This window comes from Myotis davidii, unplaced genomic scaffold, assembly GCF_000327345.1.
Source record: "Myotis davidii unplaced genomic scaffold, ASM32734v1 scaffold160, whole genome shotgun sequence".
Classification (NCBI taxonomy): domain Eukaryota; kingdom Metazoa; phylum Chordata; class Mammalia; order Chiroptera; family Vespertilionidae; genus Myotis; species Myotis davidii.
This window is the reverse complement of record NW_006293437.1, coordinates 12,429-19,241: the sequence shown is the minus strand read 5'-3', so window position 1 is coordinate 19,241 and position 6,813 is coordinate 12,429. Positions and strand designations below refer to the sequence as shown.

Genomic DNA, 6,813 nt, shown 5'->3' with positions numbered 1-6,813 from the left:
ATCATTATCCCCATTTTACAAGTGAAGAAATTGAGGCTCAGAGTGGGTAAGTAATGGGCTCAGGGTCCCATCTCTACTAATAAAAGGGTAATATGCTAATTAGGACCTCTTCCAGATGTCTTCTGGACGTCCATCTGCAAGGGCCTTGGGCTGGGGACATGGGCAGGGCCCATGCGGGAGAGGTGGGCCTGTGCCATGGGCTGGTCCAGTGCCGTGGCCCCTTTTGCAGGCCTGGGGCTCAGGCAGCCATGAGCCCCAGCAGCTGTGAGGCCCAGGGTTCAGGCCTCGCAGCTGTGGAGGCTGGCAGTGACAGCAGCAGCAGGGTGATGGGGGCAATGCCTTTCCCTGTTCGGCCAGTTGCCTCCCACAAAGGGAGGCCAGACTGCCACTTAGGTCCAAGGGGAGCAGGCCTAAGCCATCAGTAGGATATCCCCTGAGGGTTCCCAGACTGTGAGAGAGGGCAGACCTGGCTGAGGGACCGCCCCCGCCCCCCCAGTGCATGAATTTTCATGCACTGGGCCTCTAGTAGTTAATAAGCAGTGCCGGAATTCTATCTCTGAGCTGACATTCTTTTTTAAAAATATATTTTTATTGATTTCAGATAAGAAGGGAGAGGGAGAGAGAGATAGAAACATCAATGATAAGAGAGAATCACTGATCGGTTGCCTCTTGCACACCCCACACAAGGGATTGAGCCTGCAGCCCAGGCTTGTGCCCTTGACCGGAATCAAAACTGTGACCCTTCAGTTCCCAGGCCAATGCTCTATCCACTGAGCCAAACCAGCTAGGGCAAAAGCTGACATTCTTTATATAGCATACACTGCTCTGGCATGGTGGTCAGAAGGCTGCCTGTAGGTTGGCACTGGGCTGCCTGGTTTAGATTCCAGCTTTATTATTCCTTCCCTGAAAGGAAGTAGAGCTGGCAGGAGTGTCCTCAGGGCTGAGGTGAGGAGGCAAGGAGACAAGGCAGGAGACCACTTACCCTGGGGCCTGGTAGAGTTTGTCCTCAGCACAGGGCGGTTGTGATTACAAGTTGTGCAAACGCGTAACGCAGGAGGTAGTCTGTCTGGCAGGTGTTGGGGGTCAGGGGGGTAGCCTGCACACCTTAGAGAGGAGCAAGTTTCCCCTCTTGCAGATGAATGGGAGAGGACAAGCTGGCCCTTCCTCCAGCCTTCAGGTGCCCTTCCCTCCCTCCTCTTCTCCAGCCTCTGGCCACATCCTGTGTGTAAGAGCCTCCCAGGAGTCTGGGTGAGTCACACTTGCAGAAACTCACCTGACACGATGCTGTCCTGGGTTAATTGGAAGGCCCTGCCTGGCTGGCAGCTCCTGTGCAGCCAGCACATCCCTCCAGGCTTTTCAGCTATTCATTTCTTCTAGTTTCTGTGGTCAGGTCACTTTTTAGGGCACAGGGCACAGGGCACAGGGCAAAGGGCGTAGGCTTCCTCCTGCCCTTGAAACACTCCCTGGAGGCAGAAAAAGGGAGTGCTTCAAGAGTCTTCCCTCTTCCAGCCTCCATTTCCTTATCCGTGGCTACCTGGTTGAGCCACTGTGAGAATTAAAGAAGAGAATTCTTAGCTTGGGATAAGAAAGGTTCAGTATATCCAGTGGGAAAAGCTTTCACAAGCCACAGAGCTCCACAGCGTGAGGGCTGTGACTGCTGTTCCAGGAAACTCTTGGGTGGTGCAGATGCCAGAATCTGTCAGACATCATAAGATCAACCTCAGTGGCTTCCTGGAGGAGACAAGTGAGGTTTGACTTGGCAGGGAAGAGAAGTGAAGGCAACACAGGTTTGGTGTGGGGAGGCAGTGGTCAAAGGTCCAGAGGTGAGGGCTTAGGGCAAGTTCAGGGGCCTAGACTGGCTGGTCTGTGAGTCACAGCAGCTGGAGAGCCTGTATGGTCACCTGCCAGGCCAGGGAGTGAGAGCCTTGATTTGTCCCCTCAGATCTTTCTGCAGTTGCTGTCAGGTTTCAGCTCAGATGTCCCCCTTCAGACAAGCTTCCTTTTCATTTCCTTCCTAGCCTTTTCTCAGATGTCATCTTGTTCCTTTCTCTCCCACCCCACTCCATACCAGATCATGAGTTTGAAGTGTCTCATTCACAGCTGCACCCCCAAGGCTGGCATCAACAAGCTACTCTCTGTGTAGAGTGAAGAGTTGAGTACCTATGGGCACTGGTGAACCACTGATGGTTCTGGAGCAGGGAAGGGGCAGAACTCATAGACACTGAATCCAAGAAGACAGAGTGAGGCCCTGGGCAGGATCAAGAATGGGGTGCAGAAGAGTGCAGACTGGGCTCTCCCAGAATGATGAGGAAAATAATATGGGGTGGGGGGTGGGGGAGAAGAGGTGCTAGCAGCCTGACTCTGTATCCCTAATGCACATTCCTGTTAGCCTATAGTCTAGTCACTGCCCCTTCCTTAATTATCTGGACTTGCAAGACCTGTTTACCTAAATACTCCCATTTCACAGAGGCCATAAACCATGAACCATACACAACCCCTGGAGGGGGTTATCAGCACTGGTGCCAGGCCAGGCCTTTAGGTATGGTTTCACACCCACCATCCTAACACACGGGGCTTTTTGCAAAGCCTGCAAAAGGTCTGGAAGTCTGATTCATATTTGGGGGACAAAGAAACCAAAGGATATAAAGAGAAAGCTTCCTCCATATTGGCTTTATCAGGATTTGGAAATAGGCTCCCCTGAGTCATGGTACTAGTACATCGGGAAATAAATGTTTTTTTTTCCTGTATCTCTGGGTACTCCTGTGTATTTTTCGGTCACCTGGTTAATTCTGTAACAAGCTCAGGGAAACCAACAGAAGGGCTCTCCCCATGTTGGCCCAGCTCCCCTCTGGCTTATGAGGACCCTTGTGGGTGGCTCCCCAGGATAGCAGTTCAACCTGGCGCTCTGTATTTTCCAGAGCCAAGAAGGGGGATTTGGGACTGCCCAGTGTACATAGGGAAAGGCCTGACCATCCACAGGTCTGGCCCTTTGTGGTGTGGGAGTGCAGACCCAGGGCAGTAGCCACACTGCTCAGCCAGATTCCAGCAGTGGTTTCTTAGCCCAACCCTCTCTGTTACCGGGCACCTGAGCACCCACACACATATCCAAGTGGTCAGGAGCAAGGACAGCCACCTAGCCTAAGGCTTGGTTTATATCAGTTCTGAGTCCCATCCCTACTTGGAGATACAGTTTCCCCATTTGTCAAATGGGACTATGACATTGATTTATTCTGGATCCCAGGTGCTGGTAAGGGCCAGGTGAGGGTACACAGGGGAGGTGCCCCAGGATCCTGCTGTGTGCCATTTATTAGAAGGCATGGGGCCCCAACCCAGAACCTCCCCCACAGTAGGCTTCTGTGGGTCACACACACAGAGGAGAAAAGAGGCAGCCCGCAGCCACTCCTGGCTGAGTGTCTTGGAAAGGCTCACAGATGTGTTTATCACTGGCTCCCTCACTCCTGCTGTCAGCAGACAAGACTCAACCTGACCACAGGCTCTGGTGCTTGTTGGCAGCTGTTTGAGAAAAGGAGGAGGCAGGGAAAGTTAGGGAGGGGGTGCGTGTATCGAGGGGCAGAAGTGGTGGCAGATCCAATGAGGGGAAACTGGGGGCAGCCCACTGACTCACCTGGCAGATGGTGAGAATAAACGCTGTGGGAGCATCCTGCCCTCACAAGTCTCCACTCCTCTGGGCAGAACCAGGTGCTGGTCTGTGGATGGGCCACAGGGCTGGGAGATAGGTACCTCTGTGGGACAACCAGCCTTTCCATTCCCTCATTGTCTCATGCAATTGTGTGGTCTGCAGGGTGGAATCAGAATGACTAGGTGAATGGTAGAAATTATGGTCTTTCGCTATTAGAATTTTAGGGCCATAATATTTTTGGATTGAAATCACAGACTGTTCAAATTGAGAATGTAGAATGTTAGGTTCACATCCTCATATGTGGGGTTTGGAATCATAGGATGTTTGGTTGGGAGGGAGAGAGACATCGGGAGCATTGGGTTGGAATGTTCAGATGGTAGAATCTTTGTGGCTTTGAATGATTTCTTTCCAGTCTTTTGTGCTGTGGGGAGATGAGCAAACCATGATTCTTTCCCTCAAGGTAATTGGTCTAGTGAAAGCGTCAGATAAGAGGAGCAAGAAGTATGATTTAGGGCTCACACCACAGGGGCAATGCCACACAGAATGCTTAAGGGAGCCCAGGGAGGGAGTGGTCTCCCGGAGGACAAGTCTGAAGACCTCTAGAGGAACAAAGGACCATTAGAATGGCTTTGAAGGATAAGTAGGAATCCACCAGGTGGGCAGGATAGGTGGGGAAGAGGAGGGCAGTTCAGACAAAGATAACAACATGTATAAAAGCATGAAGTCCTAAAAGAACATGGTTGGGCTGTGGGGAGTGCAGGGCTCTGTGTGTCATAGTTCCATTCGACAGATGGGGAAACTGAGGCCCCAAGCAGGGATGGAACTCAGAACTGATATACACTAAGCCTTAGTTATCCCAGGTTAGGCAGCTGTCCTTGCTCCTGACCACTTGATTATGTGTCTGGGCCTTTCAGATGCCCTGTAGCAGAAAGTGACCACTTCAGGGCTGGGCTGGGAGACCACCTTCCTGTGATCTGGCTGAGCAGTAGGGCCGTTGCCATGGTTGCCCAGGGCCAGGGGCTGGCGTGCTGTGGATGCCTTGCTGTACACTGAGAACAAAGTGCACAGGGAGCTCTGGAGGCCTCAGGGGAGGGAAGGGTCCTCAACAATCCCTTCCCTGGGGTGTGGTGACTGAATTCAAGAGAGGCAACCATGGGTATGAGGGCCCAGCTGGGAGAGGGCTGGCCCCTGCTGGAATGCGCTGCTTGCTCTCAGGGAGGTGAGCTCAGGGGGATGGAATTTCACCTGAGTGAGGAGTCACCTCCCAGTCCCTGCCCAGCCTCTTGCTCACAGAGGGTGCCGGTTTTGTCCCTTTCTGCCCTGCCCCGTCTGGTCTGGGTGCTCCTGGGAGCTGGATTCCCACCCTGCCCTGGCCAGAGGCAGGCCTGTGAGTCAGGGGACACCAGGGAGCTGGCAAGCCTGCTGAGGTGGGGCCCAGATAAGGTTTGCCCAGCTATGCTCCTCTCCACTGTCCTGAGGGCCACTTGCATATTTGACCAGAAAGAGTTGTCAGTGGTGGTAAGTTGAGGGCTTGGGGAGCCAGTCCCAGCCTTTCTGGAAGCTGGCTGACCAGGTTGGGCTGTGAGGATGCCTCCTCAGGCCCTGTGCCCTCCATTCTTGCCCCAGATCCAGGAACAGATGTATGTGCGTTCTTACCTCCCAGATGGAAAGGCCTCCAGCCAGAACTTAAGGGACTTGGATGTTGAGCAAGCCACATCCATCCTTGGCCTTGATTTATTTTGTGGTGGAAACTTATAGTCTCAGAAGGGTCTTCCAGGTCTGACATGTATGTTGAGTACTTAGGACCAATGGATATCAACCTTGTCTGCGGCCACACACTCGTGGCGTCCACCAAACTATTCCTGCCTCAGGGCCTTTATACATGCTATTTCCTCTGTCAGAAATGCTCTTCCCATGAATCTTTGGATGACAAAGGCCCTCCCTGACTCTCCTCGTCTATGTCCAGTCATCTCCTTTGGTATACCCTGCTTTATTTTCTATGTGACACTTATCACCATAAGAAATTATCTTATTTACACAGCTCTCTATGTGTTTATTGCCTATCTTTTCTCACTACAACATCAGCACCATGAGGGACTATATGAGTTCACAGCTGCATCTCTCTGTACCTAGAACAGTGTCTGGTACATAGTAAGTGCTCAAGAAATATTTGTTGAGTACATGAATGAAATGACAAATGTCTGCTCTTACCTTGAGGAATTTTCTGGGAATACAGTTGCCATATTAAAAACAAACAAATAAACAAACAAAAGTCATCCCAGTTAAATTTGTGTTTGATATAAAGTACTAAACTATTTCCCAGAATGGCTGTGCCATTTTACATTCCCACTAACAAAGTATGAATAATCCAGTTTCTCCACATCCTCACCAGCATTTGGTGTTGTCACTGTTTTTTTGGTTTGCCATTTTGATAAGTGTGTGCAACATCTCACTGTGGCTTTAAGTGGTGTTTCCTGAAGGGCTGATGAAGTTGGCCATCTTCCCATGTGCTTATTTGCCATCTGTGTATCTTCTTCAGAGGAATGTCTGTTAATGACTTATGCCCATTTTCTAATTAGTTTGTTTTATTCTTATTGTTGAGTGTTGAGATGGTAGTCTTTTGTCAGACATATGGTTTGCAAAATTCCCCCCTGCCCCAGTCTGGAGCTTATCTTTTTATCCTCTTCAGGAGGTCTTTTGCAGAACAAAAGTCTTTAACTTTGGTAAGGTCCAATTGATCAAGTTTTCCTCTTATGGATAGTGCTTTTGGTGTTGTCTAAGAACTCTTTGCTCAGCCCTGGTCCCCCAAATTTTCTCCTATACAGTTTTCTAAAAGTTTTATATTTTTATGTTTTATATTTAAGTTCATTATCTGTGTTTTTTTTTTAATTTTTTATTACAAAGGGTATTACATATGTGTCCATTTTTCCCCACTGCCCTAGACAGTGTCTTATGTCCATTGGTTATGCTTATATGCATGCATACAAGTCCTTTGATTGATCTCTTACCCCCCTACCGCCCGCCCCCCAACCCTCCCCGGCCTTCCCGCTGCAGTTTGACAATCTGTTTGAGGCAGCTCTGCCTCTGTATCTATTATTGTTCAAAAGTTTATAAAGGTCTCAATTATCCATGAATGAGTGAGATCATGTGGTATTTTTCCTTCATTGACTGGC

At 50.1% G+C, this 6,813-nt stretch overlaps 1 long non-coding RNA gene across 1 annotated transcript in view; it reads right to left on the bottom strand.

Moving 5' to 3' along the window:
• Nucleotides 1-4,937: 4,937 nt before the first annotated feature.
• Nucleotides 4,938-6,813, bottom strand: part of LOC107183662 — a 10,203-nt gene continuing 8,327 nt past the window's right edge. The window contains exon 3 of the long non-coding RNA XR_001514446.1: nt 4,938-4,951. This is a non-coding gene — a long non-coding RNA (uncharacterized LOC107183662). The remainder of the gene's footprint in view (nt 4,952-6,813) is intronic.